The sequence below is a fragment of the Halichoeres trimaculatus genome, unplaced genomic scaffold (genome assembly GCF_033239565.1).
Source record: "Halichoeres trimaculatus isolate MK-OKI-2021-1 unplaced genomic scaffold, fHalTri1.1 fHalTri1_scaffold_14, whole genome shotgun sequence".
In the NCBI taxonomy this organism is placed as follows: domain Eukaryota; kingdom Metazoa; phylum Chordata; class Actinopteri; order Labriformes; family Labridae; genus Halichoeres; species Halichoeres trimaculatus.
In genome coordinates, this window is record NW_027437192.1 from 33,162,608 (window position 1) to 33,185,431 (window position 22,824).

Here is a 22,824-nt window from a genome sequence, read left to right on the forward strand (position 1 = left end):
GCACAAACCTTTCTGGTGACAGGATTCTCAGAATAAAAATGAGCCGAGGAATGTTTTTCAGACCCAGCTTTTATGACCCACAAAGCAGGGAGACCTCCTGGGGTTCCATTTTCGACATGAAAAGACCACCTCTGCCTTTAAACAGGGCCTGGGTTTCATCCCGATATGCAGGTGTGTGCAGGGCTCCTCACATACGGCTATATTTAGCGAGCCACAGATTGACGTCAGTGATAAGCGCTATCGTTGCCACACAAGTGAGAAGAGCATCTTAGAAACGAACACAGAAAACAGGCTTCCTGCCCTTTGCTCTGCGCCATTTCTGAACGAGCCCTCCGTGCAGGAGATTTGTGGGAAACTCCATCACGCGGCGAGAAAAGGCTGCAGGTTTTCCCTGATTAGAAATTGATCAGGTCATTCAAATCCCACCCTGGAGGGAAGCAAAGAGGATTGAGTTTAAGACCAGCTGAGAAAGACTCACATTCGGTTGATTCTTTTCTTGCTATCAGAGCAGAAAAACAAACTGTACAGTCGTTTATCAGCGGCACTGACACAGGCCGATGCTCAGGAAGGCTTAGAAGTGATCCTGTCGGCATTTCACAGCTCCATAACTCACTGCACAATGTGCATTTGCATACAGCCCAAGGTTGGTTATTGTCTCAGGCAGCAAGTTTGACAAGGATACCTGGGGACTCCAGTAATGGACACTTCAATGAAGCCTACTTCTTTAAGCCGGCTGTTGACTCCACTCAGTTTGAAGCCCTTTGGCACCAGAGGTCCAGGCAGACGCCAGAGCAAGCAGAATATATTCTCAAACAGGTGGCGACTCCCCGCTTCTGACAACACACCGGCCATCATCTTGTTCCTCTGACCTTGTCTGACTGAAGCTTGGCAGCCCTGCACTGATCAAAGTTTGCTAAGCTGAGACAGCAAAGCGTCTGTTCACACTTCAGAGGAGGAGGAGGAGGAGAGAAAAAGGAGGCAGCAGTGTGTGAGCTGTGATTTCCACCCTAATCTTCAGTTTTGAGAAGTCATCAACTTTGCAGGGTGTATTTACTGTAAAGTGTTTTCAGTTTGTGCTCTGTGGAAATTGTTTTCCTCCTCAGCTTACCTCTTTCACAATGAGCATTGGAGAAATCTAAAATTCTGCACTTTCAAGGGCTCTTAAGCGTTACATGCTTGAGAACAGTTTCTGCCGTGCAGGTAGAGTGTGCAGCCTCACAGAGGGAGTTAACTCTGAGGAGCTAACCTTGACACTTGACACAGACAGTGCTCCTCATTACATTAATGTGACGGTGATTTAACATGTCATGTCTGAATAAGCATCTTAGTCATTTTTACGCCAAAGTCATGACAGCAGTTCCCCCTCCTCTCACACTGCCTCGGACTGGAGAGTACGTTGTAATATTAATGGTAAAAGCTTCACAAGCACAAGGTTAAACATGCATGGATAGAAATTAAACGCACAGCTTGGGCGCTAAAGTCTCTCATAAACCACCAAGCACACAAATGAGAGCCGTTTTATGTGCAGGAGAAACCTCTGTATATTACATCAGTACATCAAACAAACTGGTCCCCTTTTGCTGAAGGCAGGAAATAAAAAGCCACACTCTCACGCAATAGGTGCCAAAATCTCAAAAACACCTTGGCTCCAATTCTTCACGTGAGAGCACGGACAAACAACCTGACAAAGACGGAGCTGCAGTGAAGAGTGTGTTGCTTCAGTTTTTTGTGAAATTTTGACGTGACAACCATGAATTCAAGTTTCCCCGAAGTTATTAAAAGGTTAATTTTTAGTTTTACTTAATCTCAACACGATTTTAATTTAAAATGGCTCAAAACTAACAAAATGTTAGATTACCCAGGGCAGGGGCTCCCAAACTTCCCAGCCCATGAGCCCCAAAAATAGTGGTGCCAGAGACCAGTGAACTTATCTTCAGTTTTTAAGATTCTACATCCTGACTGGTTAAAAGACCCTTCAATACTGTAAATAACTTTCCTTCACATGAGAAACACCAGGAGTAGTCTGATCGCATCCTAATCAATTTAATCTATAGAAAAGAGCTCAGAGTTTAGCTCCTGCTCGTTGTCACCACAGACTAAAAGGTGAAGTAAAACTACTTTTATTAGCTTTCTGTTGGTAAAACAATGTGAGTCAAATTTTGGCATCGGAGAGCATCATACTGGTAAACAATGTGGCTAACACATTAGTATCCATCAGCCACATTTTGGTTAACCATTTGACCAGAATGCTAACTTTTTTCAAGCACCATATTGGTTAACAATGTTGCCAGCAAGATAGCTTTCGTTAGTAAAGTTGGTAAACAATGTGGTTAAAAAGTTAGCATCTTTAAGCATAATAAAAAAAATGTGACCACAATGTTCATTTCTTCATGCATCATATAAGTAAACAATGTGGTTAAAGTGTTAGCTTCTCTTTGTGTCATACTGGTAAACAATGTGGCTAACACATTAGCATCCATTAGCCACATTTTGGTCAACAATTTGACCAGAATGTTAACTTTTTTTGAGCACCATATTGGTTAACAATGTGGCCGGCAGGTAAGCTACTATTGTTAAAATTTTGGTAAACAATGTGGTTAAAAATTTGCATCTTTTAGCCTAGTCAAAAATGTGACCAAAATGTTCATTTCTTAATGCATCATGTAAGTAAACAATGTGGTTAAAGTGTTAGCTTCTCTTTGTGTCATACTGGTAAACAATGTGGTTTACACATTAGCATCCATTAGCCACATTTTAGTTAACAATTGACCAGAATGTTAACTTTTTCAAGCACAATTTTGGTTAACAATGTTGCCAGCAAGATAGCTTTTTTAGTAAAGTTAGTAAACAATGTGGTTAAAAAGTTAGCATCTTTTAGCATAATAAAAAAATGTGACCACAATGTTCATTTCTTCATGCATCATATAAGTACACAATGTGGCTTCAGTGTTAGCTTCTCTTAGTGTCATACTGGTAAACAATGGCACTAACACATTAGCATCCATTAGCCACATTTTGGTTAACAACCAGAATGTTAACTTTTTTTGAGCACCATATTGGTTAACAATGTGGCCGGCAGGTTAGCTTCTATTGGTAAAATTTTGGTAAAAATTGTGGTTAAAAATTAGCATATTTTAGCATAGTCAAAAATGTGACCAAAATGTTCATTTCATTATGCATCATGTAAGTAAACAATGTGGCTAAAGTGTAAGCTTCTCTTGGTGTTCATACTGGTAAACAATATGGCTAACACATTAGCATCCATTAGCTACATTTTGGTTAACAATTGACCAGAATTTTGCCTTTTTTTGAGCACCATATTGGTTAACGAAAAGTTAGTATCTTTTAGCATTATCAAAATTGTGACCAAAATGGTCTTTTCTTTATGCATCATATAAGTAAACAATGTGTTTAAAGTGTTAGCTTCTCTTAGTGTCATACTGGTAAAAAATGTGGCTGACATGTCAGTATCCATAAGCTTCATATTGTTAAAAAAAAAAAGACCAAAGAGTTGGCTTTTTAAAGCATTAAATTGGTTTAGAGCATTGCCAGCAGGTTAGCCTCTGTTAAAACCATACTTTTAACAATGTGGCTAACACATTAGCATCTTTTAGGATAATCTTAGCAAAAAAGTGACCAAACATTAGCTTCTCTCAGCATTACATTGATAACAATATGGCTAAAGTTTCACATCTCTTAGCATCATACTGGTATAGAAATGATGCTAAAATGTTAGGTTCTGTTAGCATCATACAGGCAAATAAAATATGTTATAGTGAATACCTTATGGATGCAAGTATGTATTTCATGGACCCTCCATCAACAGTTTTTCGTGACCCTTCAGGGGCTCCTATGCCTACTTTTGGAACCACTGATATAGACCTGCATAAACTTGATTTGATGGTGTAGCCCACAACCAGCATTAACATGAAAATCTTATACACCAACCTCATTAAATAAGAAATAAGAAACAAAACAGCCACTGTTCTTAATGTGCACAATATTATGCCACAGTGAAGGAATAAATGAATCTCTGCTGTCACCAACACTGAATATCTGAGAGGCCTCAGAGAGGATCAATAAGAGGAGATGTTGAAGGCAGCACAGACAAGACCAGCGGGATTTCCTGCGAAATATCTTCTCCATCACTCAGGGGATAGAAAATGAAAAATGCTTTCACGTTAGATGGCATCACATCTGTGAGTCTTCATGCTTTAGTCTGTGGCTTTAGTGGTTTTCACAGATATTGACTTTCAGTCTGTGCTTCATATCGATATGAAAGGGAGGCATGGTTCTGTTTTCACTCAGGCACATGAAGAGGATTCTCTGGGCGATGAGAGACAGAGAAGAGGACAAGGTCTGATCACAGGATTTAAACAGTGGAGGGGTGGTACTAAAGCTGATTACATATACACTAATGCTGACTCTGTCTTCAGATGTACAGAGTCAGACCAGTGGTGGGTTGTTTGTGTTTTGTCCTTCATATGAGTTTGTTTTCATATAGCCCGGAGCATCATGTGACCTCTAGTTTCATAAAACCTTCACCGAATCCAGGAGCTGCAGAGCGATCCGTTCTGAAAAGCAGAGGTTTGTTTAGCTCTTGACATTTGGAAGGTGAGAGGTTTTGTTTCCCCTGGCAGCCCTGGGTTATTCATACATTTTTAAATGGACATAGTGGGCTCTTCTAGCTCATGATGTTTACACATCCTGATCTGTGTATGTGACCGGCATCCTCACACAGGTCACCAGAGAAAACAAATGCTTTTTCATCAAACACTGACGTACCAAAATGACCACGTTTTCATTCACATTAACCATTCCAGAAACAGCTTGGGTCATTCGCTGAAGGATAAACCAAGTCAGTGTATTTTCTGTTACTCCTACATAAGAGGACTGAGCTTCACAAACCGTACTAATCAGTATTGTCTCCACATCAGAGCCCCGTCTTCTTTTCCAAAGCAGTCTAATTATAATTAAAAAAAAAACTAACAGGACTCACAGACAGCAGCCAGCTTTGTGATGCTTTAATTATGCACAGTGGTAATTTGACCTAAATGTTAACGCTTGTCTGGCTACAATCCTAATGACAGCTCCAGGAACGTGCTGAGTTAATCCAGTCTGCACTGGGTGATGTGCTTCTTCATTATGATGACAGGCTCAGCGTTTGATTTCTCTTCTCACTTTGTCACACCTGCACTAATCAGTGAAAATTTCAAGCCCACAGTAACATCAGGACTGAGACTATAATTTTGAGCCACCTTTATTTCTTTAGGTTAACAATTTTTGGACAAAATGAATACATATACAGTTGTAGAAATCAGCATCTTTCCTATGTGTGTCCAGGGATCCTAGGTGTAACCATGGTTGCATTGTAGCCTCTCGCATGTCGACGATAACTGGTGCTAGGCCCATTGTTCCCTGTGAGCTGGGGATAAAGAGGCAAGGATGACATGCTGGTGCTGCGGTGTGGGCTAAGAAGAGATGACATCGACCTGTTCTTTAATCCATGGTTATATGTAATGAATGTAAGATCTATCTCTAATAAAATAGACAAGCTAGCTGTGATAGCCCAGCAACAGAGAACAGAGTTACAGAGTAGCATCATGCTATTCACAGACATGGCTAATGGAGCAAGCACTGGGCATGACTGCCAGATTAAAGGATGTCACCTTCTGCAAGCAGGTGAGACTCTGGAGGAGGTGGAGGCTGGCAGGAGAATGATGGCCAAGCTGTGGTCTTCTGTTTGTCTTATTGCCATGTCTGCATTCAACACTTTCTTGTTTTTGTTGCTGTAACTCAGTAAATTTGCCATTAGGGCTGTAGCCACCTCACACTGAAATGACGGAAAAAGCAAGCGGCAACTTCAGCCCATGGAGAACTGTTTGAAACTGCAGCTCCTCAAATGTCCACTTGAGGCAGGCTGCAAAACCACCAGAAACCACACACACACACACTCATTAAAAAGCTGGTCTTCACAGTAGAAATACAAATGATTTAAGACTGATTGTTTTTCTATCAGCCCTCACTGTGTAGTGGGGTGGGGTTGGGGGTTTTATTATAACATACTGTTTTCAAAGTTATTAAACGTACTAGTTTTGACCATATAAAGGCGTGGCTGTCTTGATGGACAGCTGGCCACCCTGCAGCTGTCTGTAAAGAGAATTGTTTCATGACCTCATAAAGAAAGATGTAAACAGTGTATTAGAATCTGGCAGCACCTCTTAACCTCTTAACTTTATATTTAATTGACTATTTTTCTTTTTAGTTTATTTTCTACTTTAAGTTTGTTCTATTTTATTTTAATTTTCTCTATTTCCCACTCTGTTCTCATCCTGTGTCTGTGTTACTGGAACAATCTGAATTTCCCTCATGGGGATCAATAAAATGTGATTTTATTTTACCTCTTTTAATCAAAACCTGAAAGAGAGTCCTCTTTACCTTAATGTTTTTATTTAATGAAACTCTCGGTGGAACATAACAGTAGTGATATTGTTAATACACATGATTTGAGCTGTATTTCAGTCTGCCTGGTGTGCTGTGGGTAGAGGCAGCTTGTGCTTCTACTTTGTTAATCCCTGATGCAGCTTCTTACAGGTGAGCACGAGAAAGTGGTCGTTTTTCTGACTGGAGACAAGTTTGTGACTGTTTGTGAAAGTTCACCTCAAAGGGTTGAGATGCTATCATTGGTTGAAGAGATGAAGCCACAGGTACCGCAACAAGACCCTGTAGACACTACAAGTTCATTCTTCTCACGTTCCACACCTAACTGATGTTGCTATTGGTGTGTAAATAATAAACCATTTTCATAACATTTATCAACAGAAGTTATTACTGATTATCATGCATTCAGTATTTGTTTCAATTTTTTGTTTTCTGAAAAACTGGAAAAATGACTTAAGCTATTATTTTACATTTTTTTCTATTTATCACTAGCAGGGCCTGACATTAATTTTTTGCTCACCAGCCACTGAGGCTGGTGGTTTCTCAGAGTTACTAGCCACTCAGCATTTTTACTAGCCCCAATTTTGCTGTTGGATAATTATGTTCAATATGATTAAAGCGGACTATGACATGCTAAAGTTAACTTGAACTGGATTTGCAATCTTTTTAGATAGCACTCAAATGAAGATTACGTAAATGTTTAACACCACAGGTCATTATCAGGTATTCAGTTCTGATCAGGTCGTGTGTGAGGTTATTCTCCTTCATATGAAAATATGCAGTCTTATAAGAGAGTAAAATACTTTATTATTGCATATAATAAAAGTGAACCTGACACAAAAGAGACACCATCTACAACAGTGTGTTTTTCTGTAATGAAGTAAGTCCTGTATTTTCTGGACTATAGGTCACATCAGTCAAAAATGCTTCATTAAGAGGAAAAAACAAACAGAAGTTGAATTATTTGTAATGATTTGGTTTGTTTACAGTATTTCCAAAGAAAACTTTTTATGTATAACTTTGGTAAGTTATTGTTTGTTTATTAGGAAGTTTAAATAATTTCCCTACAGCACATCATATCGACGAAGCCCCTAAAGGGACATGGGCAGAAAAAAAAAATGCGCACAAGACACAAATATATTTTTTCTTTTCCTATGTTCTGTTAGGGGCTCCGTACATATCTGTGACCATAGCTAAGTTTCACTTTCTTTTCTCTGCATGTGCACCTCCCCTCCCCTGCTCTACTGTGAGTGTTGCCAGTCAGACCTGAGCAGTGTGAGCTGAAACGAGCTCAATTAGATAAACGTTCTCAGTGTTTAAAAGTTACAAGAGTTTTGACACTGATTTGTGACTCAGATCTTGAAAACTGTTGACAACAGAGAGCGAATAAGAAAATGCGAGTGAACTGTTATTTCTCTAAATCACGTTATCATGCGCATAACACTGACAGCTGTCAGGCTGTCCAAGCCGGAGGCTGGAGATGATCCCCTGTTAGCAGTGACATGAGCAAAAGAGAGGCAGTGCTCATGGGAGATGTAGTGTTTTAGCCTAACATTGTAATGGCTTTAGTGTTTCAGATGCTGCTTCAGAAAACAACAGTTAAATAATTCAACCGGCCACAGTGGCGAGTGGGAGTGGTGGTGTTTGCTGCCAATGCTGAATTTTTGGCCTATGGGTTGGCAGGTGTTAATGTCAAACCCTGATTACTTCTAATCAAACATTAAAATGGCACATTATTTACAGTTCAAATCAGTATTTTACAAGGCAGAGCTGAAGGCAACAAGTGTTGTCAACATTGGCTTTAAAAGAAACCAGAAAGCTTGATTGTGCTGACCTTTCAGCAGCACACTTAATGAGCTTTCCTGTTCTCCTGTCTTTAATTTTTTCCTCTCTGCTTTTAAAAGTCATCATGAGGGGAGAAACCTGCTCTCAGTGTGATGGTTGTTGTAATTGCTGCAGATATTCATCACTGTACCTTACATCTACACCCTCACCTGCTCTTAGGTTTACTGCTATTAACTGTACTTGACATTTACTCATTACCCCCACTCAGCAGTTTATTATATCTCTAATTTTATTATTGCAGCTCCCGTACCATCCACCCACTCTGACATCCTCTCGCTGCATCCCTGATGGTTGCTGCAGCCCCTTATTCGTCACGTCCTTCACACCTGTACCTGCCATTGCCGGGGGCAATAAAGTCTCCCTGGTGTGTTAACTCCCTGTGAGCCTGTTTTATTCACTTCAGGCTGGTGTCACTGAACAAAAGCTGAGAGCACAGTAGTGTGTGAAGAATCTCCACTCTGTAATTCAGAGTAGCACTCGCTCTGATTCACCATTTTTAAAATGATCCTCTGTTTCTTCCCTCAGGTAGCTTTAATTTAGAGAAATATCATCTCAATCTATCACGTCTGACAGAATCACACCCTCTGTATCTGTGTGATCCATTTTAGCTGTATGCTGAACACTGAACGATGCATTTAAACCCCAGACTCCGTGTTTTCATGGCTGCACTATTCCAGGGAGATGTTCAGACATTCATTCTGTCGCGTTTGGTGTGTTTTAGCATCTCACAAGAATTTAAATGAAACTTTTGTTGAGGATGATGAACACTTGCTCTCCAATCAGTCTCTCAGAGAGGATTATAGTGTAATACTTATCTATAATTAAATTTTTAATTAATGTTTTTAAGGTACAACCCTTGTGATGTGTATCTGAAAACTAGAAAACATGGATTAACAATTTATAATTGATATAAATATGAATACACACAATCATTTTCAATGTCAGAGAACTGGTGCCGCAGGCTGAATGATGAGCGTTTAGTGGGGAGTTTTTATTTACAGACCGTCTCTGACGTCCAAACACTTCACATGTCAGTGCTAACCATTAAACATGGCCATCAGCTGATGATGGAGGCCGCTCTTTAAGGGGCCTGCTCATCAGTTTGACAGAAATTCACATTTACACCTGCTCACACACCATCCACGCAGCCTGGAACCATGCTCACACTGGACCGGTATCACCCAGGACCTGGTGTAATCTGAGCATTGACCCACTGCGTCTGTTTTTCATTCACACAGGAACAGGCAGAGTCTCTCTGTACACAGCTGCATGTTTGAAGCTCCATATATCAGGGCTCAACATTAGACTGCTCTGTAATGACTGTTCAGCTCTTAAAGAGAGGAGGCAGTCCTCTCTGCATGCTGCTCTGCCTGGCGTCACACTGATGATGTTGAGATTTCATTTTCCTGATGGATTAGAGTTCCTGTAGCCCGTCCTCGCTGTAGCTCCAGAATTTGCCTTAAAACATGGTCAAGAGCCTCAGTTTAGATTTTCCTGATAACAGGTCAGACAGAAGGCCTGGAAAGACCCCAAACCATGTTTATGTTATTTCATATGAGACAAACACATCACATGACCTCTGAGTTTGGAGAAAACTTCATTAATTGTTAGGGCTGGGTATCGATGAAAACATTTTGTTACTATTCATTTCATTTTCCTGCAGATGTCTTCTCAGGCTGCAGCATGTGTCTTAGATCCTACGCTCTGTCCGTGTGCCAGTACTCATGCGTGAAGTGTACCAGGCTAAAAAACTATTGGGCATGGTATAGATGGCTAGTGTGACCACACTCTGGTACCCCTTTTCCACTGAACTGGTGCTGGTGCCAGTTCCAGGCCAGTGACTTTGTGTTTCCGCTGACAAAGCTCTGACTTTTGGTGCTAAAAACTGGTTCTTAGCAAGCACTAACTCTTTGCTGGGCCGGGGCGAAGCACAGACTACGTGGGGCCAGGGGTGGGGCCAACGATCAGCGGCTTGTATGCACGGTCAGTCATTAAACAAACAGGACCATTAGTCCTAACATTCTGTTATGGAACAGCCCGTTTGGCTGCAGCGTTAGCTGCATGCACGACCCCAAACAATCAGCAAGTTAACTAATTCCACCATGAAAGAGACACAGGTGCAGAGTACATCATAACTAAGGGGAACCTCCTGAAAAAATCCCATCGAACAAACTCGAACTCCACAGGTCTACCACTTGTAAACCTGGCGACTGGTAACAGTGTGACTGAGAGAAGAAAAGAAAAACACTTTTTAGCCAGAGAAATGGAGATTTTATTACAAGAATACACAAACAGCTGTTATCAGTGAGTCAATCAGATAAACAAAGAGAAAGAGAAAGTTTGGTAATATTAAACAGAGTAAATGTTAGTGGTGTTTCACAGTAGATAAGCCCATCCATCCATCCATCCACCCATCCATTTTTTTAACTGCTAATTCTGTTCAGGGTGGCTGGAGCCTATCCAAGCTGTCATTGGGCGAGAGGCGGGGTACACCCTGGACTGGTCACCAGCCAATCACAGGACTGACACAGAGTCAGACAACCATTCACGCACACACTCACACCTAGGGACAATTTAGAGTGCTCAATAAACCTGGTGAGCATTTTTTTAGACTGTGGGAGGAAGCTGGAGGACCCAGAGAGAACCCACGCATGGACGTGGAGAACATGCAAACTCTACACAGAAAGGCCCACCAGCCAACACGGGAATCGAACCGGGGACCTGCTTGCTGTGATCTTGAAGCAGCGCTACCTGTTGCACCACCATGCAGCCCTCAGTAGATAAGGATAATATCAAATAATAAAATCAGTAATATGAAAGCTGCTTTGTGGCCGCAGTAATGCCCAAGTAACTGCATTAACTGACTCTGCAAGCAGCTGTTTGTTGAACTCCAACATTTCACCACACACATCTTGAAGGACCCAGACGTATCAAAGTGTCAATCAAACTTGTAAAACTGATAGCAGCGAGCCTCACCAATTTGAGACTTTGATTGTCACTTTTATCTCATCTGTTCACTGAAAAATGTCACGTTGTCTTTATCTAAATAACAAAGTATTGTCAACTGTCTTTGTATATCTAGTCTCAAACTGTAACATGTTGCGCGATGTACGTTTAAACAGCTGAACAGTCACTGTAATCATAGACTGTATAAAACATGGACGTAGTCTCGCTGACATCACCCGTCTGTTTCTGAAATGGAAAATGAAGCACATCAGCTAAAGTGGCCATATTGGTAGTGGCAAGGGCTTCACCTACAGCCATAGGTGCCCGTCGGTCACATGACCCTCAGCTGTGCCTCTTTTTGGGGGAGCTTGCGATCTTAATATCCTCTAAACGGCCGCGTTAGAAAAAATTCACCCCCTGTACAGTGTGTGCCGGTAGTAAAATGAGCGACTCAGACAGGAGACGTTTTTTGAACCAGGCTGTAAATAGGTTAATTTCTGCTTTGAAAACAGCTTTTTTTTGTCTTGGTCTGTTTGTGACTTCTGGTACTTCCAGAGCCAGCATCAAGCAGACACTCCAGAAACAGCAGATTTTAGCACTTCCACATTGTCTCATATTCTTAGACCAGAGGTTGCCGACTGGCTGTAACCCTGACGTTAGCGCCTGTAAAGGTGGAGTATACCTCCATTACATTAAACACTCCTTTGGCTCGTTAACCTGGCTCATGCATACCACTAATCCTTTTTTTTTGCCATAAGTGCAAACAGTCCATTTTACCCGCTCATGGCTTGTCATGCATACAGGCCCAGATCTATACCTTATTATTTGATTAAACAGACTCATGTGATTTATCTTGTCTATACAACGGGTCACTTCTACCTCATGTTTGTGCACACTTTTTTCCTGCTCTGTATGGCACACGGCAGAGATCCACTCCGTTTACAGACACACACCCACACACACCCACACACACACACACACACACACACACACACACACACACACACACACACACAGAAAGAGAAAGAGAGACAAGCACACTCCGTGTAGCAGACAGTTTGAAAAAAGTAATGTAAAACTAATCTCTGTCTAGTTGTAAACGCTCCCAGCGCCAACTTTGTTGTCATCTCCTGCCCCATGTGTCTTCTGCCGGTGCTGCTTCCCCTAAAGCGGTTAGGTATGCAGTGATGTACTGACTTTTTACGGTGACGCAATGACACAGCCTCATCTCGGCTCTTTGCCAATGGAAAAAGCAGCGCGTGCTGGAGGTCAATACATGCTTTCATGTCAGTGTCCAAACTCCAGGGAAGTTGCTAATTTTGCCCTGAGTCACCTTTTTGGGACAAAAAAGATGCTAGAGGGTCAGAAGAGTTGCTAAATTGGCAACAATCTTCATGGTACAATCATGATACAGCCAGTCACCAATGGCTAGGCCTGTCACAATAATCTATAAATCAATTAACTGAACGATAAATAAAAATGTCCTTGGTAAGTTTGCCAGCCTCAATAAACTGACACGTGCATGCATGTTTGTTTTCCTCCTTTCTTTCGACCAAAGAGGCTGAATGAGAAGATGGTTCACTACCTCTATCTTTCCTAACATCGGGGGGCATAGGTTCTATAGCGGATTAAGCGGATTTATAGCGGAGTGAGCATCTGTCAAAAAAGCGATCTTTGGGGTGAAGACGGGGCTGCTCGCGCGTACACACGGAGAGAGCTGAAGCGAGCGTCCTGAGGGGTAAGGAGGAAACACACGCTAATATGAGTGATGGCACCAAAGATACGGTTCTTAAGCTGCCTGCCACAGTCCCAGTGTGGGAATATTTTGTTTTTTTTATCAGAATGAACAAAGTATGAGCTCATGAACACCAACGAGCTGATATGTCACATTTGTTTGAAAATAGTGGCGACGAAGAAGAAGAAGGGGAGGTGCAGCGGAGCCTTGTTCTTTGACAATCCGCTCTTACTGAGGCTTTTGGTCGGCAAAGTAAATAGAAATAAAAGAGCCAAATGGTGGGCACTCAAAGACAGATACATTGCCAAAGAAATGCAGCCCTTCAATACAAAGCCAGAAATGTTCAAAATGTTTGACAGACAGTACGGATTGACTGGAAAAAAGTACATGTTACAAACAATTCAGGAACTGTATAAACTCCCTTTGATTTAGGCTATAGTTTTTATTGTTGGGGTTTTTTTTTTGGAGTTTCATTTTTTCTCAAGAGATAGGGTCTGTGTTTTATTGCTTTTCATTAGTGTTAATTATTGTCATTGACATGTATTTTTTTCTAAAAGAGAGTCCATTTCATTTTCATTGTATTTTTTTCTCTTTCTTGTTTGTTAAATTTATTATATTTTTTGTTTAATTTATTTTATTCAAAAGATCCTGACCTTTTAATTACAGTTAAATACTCATAAGAAATTAAAGTTTCTTGCTTTTGATATGGTGTACTCACTTTATTATCCCATTCATCATAATTACAGAAATAAAAAAAATGGAAAAAAAAATCAAAATAATATTGACAATACTATCGTTTATCTGCAATAATATTTTGGAAAATAATCGTCTAGCAAAATTTGTTATCGTGAAAGGCCTACCAATGGGACTATCAGATCTCAATTAAATGTTGTTGACACAGACAACCTGTAAACTTCTGGTACAGAGAAAATTCACAGGAGAAACTGATAAGGGAATGGTCTAAGAGTGAGATCAATACGCAGAATCAGAAAAGGCATAATAAATCTTTTAATACCCATCCCCATAAAAAAGACTATTAAAATGTACAAGAAAAAAAAAGATAAGAATAAATGAATAAATAAATTAATTATCCAATATTAATTAATTATTATGTATATATATTTATAGTCAACTGATTTATTTTGTAAAAAGGCGTAGATGGGATAAACCTGTGGCTCCAGCCTCTCCTGAAAACTGTTTTTGTGACGTTTGGTTTAAAATGAAAGTCTCCAGCCATTTTGCAAGCAGTCAAATGTTTCTTCCTGCGCTTCCACACTGATAGTAAGGTGGACAGAATGTAAAGCAGCTCTGGATATCGCTCATGTGTTGTCAGGCACATTCCCCATCCAAAAAGAGACCTCTGCTCTATTAATCACTGCCAGAACAAAAGAAACCTCTGCCTCTGATGGAGGGAAGGCAGGAGCTGTTTGCACATTTGTAAACACAGAAAATGTGTTTCCATGATGCAGGTTATTTATCTTTTTTTTTTTAGTATCCCTTGTTTTGTATCTCTATATATGGTCTGATGAGAGCATTTTGCATGCAGACAAATGCTTCCCTGCCCCTCCACTGATAGCTCCATGCAGGCAGGAAGAGAATGTAAAACAGGCCGTGTTATTAATGTGTTTTGTCAGGTGACTTCTCCATCCAAACAGGAATGTCTGCCTCATTAATCATCAGCATAGAGGAAGGTGTTGGAACGAAATAATCATCTCCATTTCCATTTACGTCCACACAAATATGTCTGACATCACGGAGGATGGTTTTTTATGTTCATTACATTTGATGCTTGGGCATGTTTTATCTGAAGGGAGCACATTTTTCCTCTTAATGCTGATATGAAAACACAAAAGTGGAAGAGATACCAGAGCGTGCATGTTTACCAAAGCCTCGTGTCACATGACTCACAGTCTGGTGAGATTGGGAAATTTAGTCATTCCAAGCTGTCCTGCACGCACAGGAACATTCTTCCTCTAACTCCTGCCATAGTGTGGGTTATTAGCTCCACCATCATCAGGCTTTGTTTTTTATCTTTGGGAGGTTTCTCCATCGGTCTCGGTCAGATCCACTGAGAAGTTCAGTCTGTCTCTGATCCTTTTCCAGATCTACCCCTGCATTTGGAAGACGTCTACCTCAGCTGAGAACAACAGAACAAACACCAGGTTCTCCAGAGATCCTCAGCACTGATTGTTTATTCAGAAACTTCAGAGAAAAGGAGTTTATGCCCAGTCCCACTGCACAGCAGGGCGTGGAGTGAGAGCTTGATAGTAAAAATAATAACACCAGAGTGACTGACTTTGATGAAGATGTTGCATCATGTCTTTAACCATCTCTGGATTTCTCCTAAATCACCCTCCATCACCACTCGATGCTCAAACAGCCCAGCCATTATCTGAAAGAGAGGCGCTCCGAGCACTGAGCATCATGTTCTGTGTTCAGGTATTAGCACTGCCTCTATTCTCCGCCTGACAGCTCAACCAGCCCAGTTATCTCCCCCACACCATTACTCTACATCTCTGGGGGATTGATGGTGTCATCGGTCCATACCAGCCACTCGTACAGAGCAGAATTTGTGTTTGAGTGGTGACATTTCCAGCTTCCACTGCTCACTTTGTAGCTTGTGCCTTTTCCAGAACAAAGAGCGCCAGCCCTCCATGATGATCCCAATCTTCTCCCTCCATCCAGCAGAGGCTGAGGGAGGTGATGCCTCAGTGAGGGACAGACCTGTTATTATAGTGTTTATAGTGAAACTCAAAGGCTGTGAGGACTTTATAAGCGATCCTGAAACAGTCTCACTTTTGTATATTTGACTGCCCATAATCCATGATTTTAAAGGAGATCGTCAGCACCAAACTTGTTTATTTCTAAATGTTAATTCTCTTTGTTTGTGGCTGGATCAGATGTTCACAGTAGAACATGAATCCATCCATGATACTGGACTGAAAGTCGCTTCGATGACTCTACACCAGCTGTAGTTGTAGTCAGTGATGGGCAGTAACTCGTCACTACTAACTACTAACTAACTAATATTACTTGTACTAGTAACCAGTCGCGTAACCAATTATCCTTCAATAATAATACAAAGGCTAAGAACACCTCAAATCTGACACCCACCTTGCTACAGGCCACCGAGGGAACCCCCCCCCCTTTTAAATTTTTGGCAGGCAACTGATTAGCTTTAGCTATGATTTCATTGGGCAGCTGGGCCTGCTGGTTTGAACAAAGCAGTTGCCTTTATGGCCTTATGTTGGACACGGCCACACCAAGACCAGTCTCAGCTCTGGGAGTCATGCTCTGTATTTGTATTTCATACATGTCAGCACAGAAGAGGTTGCTTTGTGCAGAGATGAGGATGCAAATGGAAACAGTACAGTTGCTGCTTTCGAGCTGTGTGTTCTGACAGACAGACAACCCAAACTCTTCCAGTGAGCCTGCTGAGAAAGCAGTCTGTGATGTGTGGTCAGAGGAGAGACCCAGGAGGGCGTCCTGCAGCTCTGATGGCAGGTGGTGAGCCATGGAGGTGGTAAAAGGCTGAACAATAGTTCATTGAGCTTCTTTAGGTTCAACTGTTAGAGCCCCAAATGTAACAGTGACCCAAAATGTCAGGCTTTATTAAACACTACTATTACATTTGAGCTTTATCCTTTTTTTTTTTAATAACATTTCAGGCTTAATAACATTCTTTAATTTCATTTCAGGCTTTATAACATTTTTATGACATGTTTGGCTTTATTACATCTTAATTACATTTTGGGCTGTATTGAAAATTCTTTAGTACATTTCAGGCTTTATTACATTCATTATTATATTTTGAGCTCCATTACATTTTATTACATTTTGGGCATTGTTACATTTTTTAAATTGAATTTCAGACTTAGTTACTATTTTACTTTATTTTAGGCTCGTTTACTGATTTAATTATGTCTCAGGCTTTGTGACATTCCTTTATTACATTTGGGGCTTTATTACATTTTTTAATTACGTTTCTGGCTTAAGTTTTTTTTTTTTCCCCATTTCCACCTTTGTTGCACTTTTTAATGACATTCTGGGCTTAATTACATTTCTTTAATACATTTCAGACTAAGTTACTTTTTTATTTTATTTCAGGCTTTTTACTGTAGTTGTTGTATTTCAGGCTTAATAACATTTTTCTAATTACATTTCTGGCTTAATTACATTTATTTTATTAAATTAAATTACGTTTTGGTCTGAAAACCTCTTTTTCAATTTTAACATTTCTGGTTTTATTACATGCTTTTTTATTACATTTTGGGTGTTAGTCATTTTTTTTACGACATTTCAGACATTTTTACTTTTTTATATATATTTTTTGGCTTTATTACATGTTTTATTACATTTTGGGCTCTTACAACAACAACGCTGCACTTCAGAAGGTACAATTTGAGTTGGTATGATGAATTATGGAAAAGTAATGAGGAAGCTATCAGCCTAATTCCCAGTCTTGATCCACACTGTGAACCAGCGACTCTCTGATTACCAAAACAAGTCCCTATGGGTTGTGCAACCCCCAATTTAATATTGTATGTGATTTAATGCTAGTTTATTTTTCCAAAATGATTTGGGGACCTCCAGAAATCATCTTGCTATCCCTGTTGGGATCTGGACCCAAGGTTGAGAGTGCTGTTGTTAACAACCTGCCTAGTGTTTGTACTGTTGTCCTCTAATGAATTTGTTATTATCCAGGTTCACTGGTAGAAACATTGTCCTGGTGGCTGGCTGACTTCCTGTGAATTATGGATTTTCTGCATATAAATATTCTTTAGCTGCACACTCAAACAGCCAGAACAGTCAGTTCAGTCGCTGCTCACTGAAACATTTGATCAAGTCTCTGCCATTAGACAGTGCAGACATGTCTGTTGAGAAAACCATGCTTGCCAATAACAGTCAAAGAAGAGAGAAGAAAGCCAGTACGAAGGCGTGTGTGTGGGAGAAGATAATTTCTATCAGTGTGCTGACACGTTGTACTCTCCTCAAACAGAAAGTGATAAAAACCACGACAGGGTTCATGGTGTGTGCCTCCAGAAGTTACAAACATTCATGGCAGAGAAAACCATTTCGATGCTCTGCTTCATTCAAACCCCTCACATTAAAGGACAACAAAAACTTTCTAGAAAGTTTGAGAACTTTGCAGATTGAAGAAGCCAGTATATGCAGGGAACAGATGGACCTTTTTGGCAGACAGTAAGTTACAGTGTGTGGGATTAAGACAGACTGTATTAGAATAAAAAAACCCTGAAACTCTTCAGGAAGAACAGCCAGCTCTGCCCCGTCTAATCTATCCCCTCAGTGTTATCAGGCCACTGCAGGTTCTACATAATATGTCAGGAACCCACCACCACTGTGGCAGTCAGGGTCCAGCCTCTGAGTGGACCGCTGAATGGATCCAGAGAGTTTTATTCCCAGCATGCTGCAGGCTGGAGTCAGTAAGTGTCTGGATGTGTCCATCAGTCAATGAAGAAAGCAGCGAGGAAGGCTCTAATGAAGAGTGCAACAACACCCGATGTGACGATATTGACCTTTATTGATCTGCATAAGACACAGAAACACTGCATCCAGTCTTCCTCTGACAGCTCTGAGCGGCCACTCTGAGCAGCTGCTCTGATTCCTCACATGGAGCCCAACCGTACAGCCAACAGGAAATGGAGCACAACTTATCTGATCTACTACAGGTCTGCGTGCATAAAAACATGTGCGAATGTGACGGCGCACGCGAAGCTAGATGCACCAAATAGCTCGTGCAACCCATTTGATCATCAGAACGTGCAAATCACTCCAAGGAGGAGATGTAAAATCATTTAGCGCCCATAATGTGATTTATCAAACCTGAAAGTGTTAGCAGTCACTGTTTAGTGTCTGTTTAGCACTTTGGAAGGGAAGGTGCAAACCGACACAGCGTTTCACACAAACTGCTGAGGTCGTTGTGGCGAGAAGAAGGCAGAGGTACAACGACAGACGCTTCTGTGAGTTAACATATTTGGACTGTCAGAAATGATCTCCTGGTTTTTCTCACAGCATTCACCTGTTCACAGAGGTGGGAGCAAGTCATTGCTCTTCAAGTCTCAAGTAAGTCTCAAGTCTCTAATCCCAGGTCCAAGTCAGGTCTCAAGTAAACCAAGAAAGGTTAAATCAAGTCCAGGTCACAGGCTTGAATTTTTCAAGTCTTTATAAGTCACAAGCAGTGTTCACCAAATAAACTGCTTTTGAAACGATGTAACAATCTGTTACATTTAACAAATACAATGAATGTGTTTTGAATTATTTTCTTTTTTAAATGAAACCAGCATGACAAGACTTTGTCACTGTGGTTTCATCATAGTTGAGACACAGTGAGACACACACTGCTACAACTTAAATGACTTGACAGTAACATGTACTGTTGCATAAAAAGGCTGCTAAGCTAAAGCTAACTAAAGCATTATATCACAACAGGGATCATAAGGTATTATTACCGTTCTTTGTGCAACTATAGGTCAAAGTCAACAAAATTGTGACCCGAGTCTGACCTGAGTCAAAGTCACATGACTTGAGTCCACACCTCTGACAGACTGCCTCCCAAATCATGTTTCTCCTGATGGAGGTCTATCTGTCTCTCTAACCCCAACATAGTCTCCTTAGATGTCTGTCTAACATGAGTCTGGTTTTGTCTGAGGTTTCTGCCGTTAAAGGGAAGTTTTTCCTTGCCATTGTAACTTGCTAAATGCTGCTAAGTCCTTTACTCATAGTGGAAGATAAGATAAGACTCCTTATCTTGTCTTGATGTTGGGTTTCTGCTAATAACATTTTATTAACATTTACGGGTCTAGACCTGTAATGTTTTTGTAAAGTGTCTTGTGATAATGTTTGTTATGATTTGGTGCTATACAAACAAAGAATGATTGATAGATTGAATCATACCTGCAACACACCCACTGATAGTACCTGCATTTTTTTAGCTTGTACACACAATTTAGTGGTCATTCTCTGGGATCTTAGTAGATCAGGCCCTTAGAGCTTTCTCTTCTCCATGTCTCGTTCAACATCAATCTCTTGTGCCTTCTGGTTTTCAGTCCTGAGGTTTGTTTTCCCCTCCTGAGCCCCCCTTGTGATCCAAACCCCTGGTGTTAACAAACTTCTTCCTGTCGATGTCACTGTCTATGTTTATGAACAATCAGTATTCAGGTAAAGGTCGATATCACAGGTTTCTGAAACACTCAGAATAACCTGTTCACATGTGTGAGCAAACAGGGTTATCTTTGTTTACATGGTATCCTGAACAAAACAGCGATGCATGGAGAATGTCATGAATCAATGCACACCATTTCTATTTTTTCTTCCTGTATCCATAGCAACAGCAGTGACAACAACAGCAGCAACAGCACGGCAGACTTCCTGTAATGAAAAGACCAAGATTCCCTGCTAACAGAACATGCCAGAACACAAATTAATGTTCCTTTGGGTGAGGATATCCTGATAGGCGTATACATGACCAAATATTCAGGTTATAAAAGGAGGAACACGGGGATTTTCAGGTTTTTTAAACCAGAATATGAGCATATTCAGGTTTTTTAAAAGGGTTAGTGGTGTTTAAATGGCCGTACATAACTGGGTTATTGCTAATATTCAGAATATGAAAGAGTTAACCCCTTAAAACCCAGCATACACGTATGTGGACATTACATTTCTGCCTCTCAGACTATTATTTTTATTAGGTCGTCTTACTTATTCCAAATAGCAAGGTGAATTTAAAAATGCATGCCAGAGAAAGCTCAGGTCTTAAGAGGTTAAACTGAATCCAAAAAATAAAAGTATAAGATCAATAGTTAAATCAAACCAACATTATTTCCAACTAAATATTGCAACAACAAAAAAAAAGACTCAAACTCATTTTGTTACTAATAACAACCAAATAAAAATAAGCATTTGAAAAAAGAAACTGAACCAGAAAAATTGCTTAAAAATAAATGAAACCAAACGCAAATTGAAAATAAAAGTAAAAATGGAATAAAAACCAAAGCTAAAGAAAAATGCAAAACTATAATAACCTTTGATTCAGGTGTGAGAATGATGAGATGCTGTGTGTGCATGTGTGTAAACTGACCTCTTGACAAATCTTGTCTTAATACGTTGATCCTCTGATCCCAGCTGTGGAAGTTTGTCCAAGGAGAACAACAGCAGTGATTGGAGGATCATGAATGGTTAAGGACAAAGGAACGGTGAGGTTGGGTCCTGGGGAGACAACAGATTTCTGTTTAGAGTCTTGAGCAAGAAAGTTTGGGAACCCCTGCCTGAAAAGCTCCTAAAACACTCATCTTCTCTCAGCCACCAGCGGGGAATTTAACGGAGCAATAAAACAGAAAGAGGAATTTATCACCAGTGGCAACTGCCGTGGGCTCAGACTGTTACACATTATTTTCTGTCCATACGTTCAGTGATCACTGATCAATAACTTCATGACACAAAGCTATCAACACTGAGGCATGACACAAACTAATCAATACATGCAGGAAGAAACTGAATGCAGAATTCTTCCTCAGTCCAAAACAAGCTCTCACATCATGTCTGATCCAGAAAAACCAATCCTCTCCAGGTGGTACCAAGTCAAACAGAACACAGAGAGGATCAATTCTGCACAGAAAACCCAGTTCTCCTCTGAAATACTTTCTAAACATTCATTCATTATGGGAAACTCTGGGGTGTACCAGTGTGAGGAGCTGGTCTTATTGTGCAGCTGAATGGGATAAAAACTAATCACAGTCAACAGTGAACACAAGAGCCAGGGGATGGTTTGCTTTCCTTCATTTAGAGCTGAACTATTTACCAAAGGACAGGCTTTCAAAACAACCTCAGGTGGTTGTACACTCAGTGGCTACTTTATCAGGTCCACCCTGCTGGTACCAGGTCGGACCCCTTTTACCTTCAGTGGCATAGATTCAACAAGGTGAAGTAAACCACCCTTAAACTTAGACTTCTTCTCCGTCTGATGCTCAGTTCGAACTTCAGTAGCTCGTCCCCTCCACGTCTACATGACCAAGTGCGTTGAGTTACTGCCCTGTGATTGGCTGATTAGGTATTTCTGTTAATGAGCAGTTGAGCAGGTGAGCCAAATTAAGTGGCCAGTGAGTGTATATCAAAGATGATAGAAGCATTGTCCTTGATGAAGGTTAATTGCTTCTCAAAAACGGCAGATGCACTCATTTTGAGTGCAGAAGCACTGTGGAGTAAAAGTCTCTCAAGTGACGTGGAGAAGTTAACCACAAAAAAACACATTTTTTAACTTCATACCATCACTTGTATGGATGGTAAACAGCTCTCAGGTTTGTAAAACAGCTAAAGGTGTAACGGTACATGTATCCGTGCCGAACCGCCCTTCGGTTCGGTACAGTGCTGTATTTGAACGAGTACAGTAAGTTTACATTAGCCGCTGCACATGTCACTTTAATATTCACGTAAGTACTTGTCTCTTGTTTTTTTTTTTTTGTTTGTTTTTTTCCGTTGCTAGGCGCTACCCAAGTAGCTGCCTGTTGCAGCAGCTCTCTCGTCTTTGTCCGTTTCTTGTAATTTTTTTTGTCTCTTTTTCGTAATCTTTGTATTTGGAGTGGATCATTACTTTGAATGGTTCATTGTCGGTCATGGACACCAAACTTTTTGTGGCTTCGGGGATATTTTTTACTACTTTTCTCCTGTGTTTGTCTGGAGATCCTACATGTAACCATGGCTGCATTGTTTACATGCAAAATTAGCTGTTAGCAGCCTGTAGCATGTCAATGCTAACTAGTGTAGGGCTTGATGATTTCCCTCGAGCTGAGGAGGAGGAGGTGAGGACGACGTGCTGGTTCTCAGATGTGAGCTGGGAGGTG

General features: G+C 40.7%; 1 protein-coding gene across 1 annotated transcript in view; it reads right to left on the bottom strand.

The window, feature by feature from the left end:
* LOC141803442 (CMP-N-acetylneuraminate-beta-galactosamide-alpha-2,3-sialyltransferase 1-like) overlaps nucleotides 1-22,824 on the bottom strand; it is a 116,856-nt gene that overhangs the window by 55,685 nt on the left and 38,347 nt on the right. Inside the window, exon 2 of the mRNA XM_074687471.1 lies at nucleotides 21,066-21,193. The gene's annotated coding sequence lies outside the window, so the exon portion shown is untranslated. The remainder of the gene's footprint in view (nucleotides 1-21,065; nucleotides 21,194-22,824) is intronic.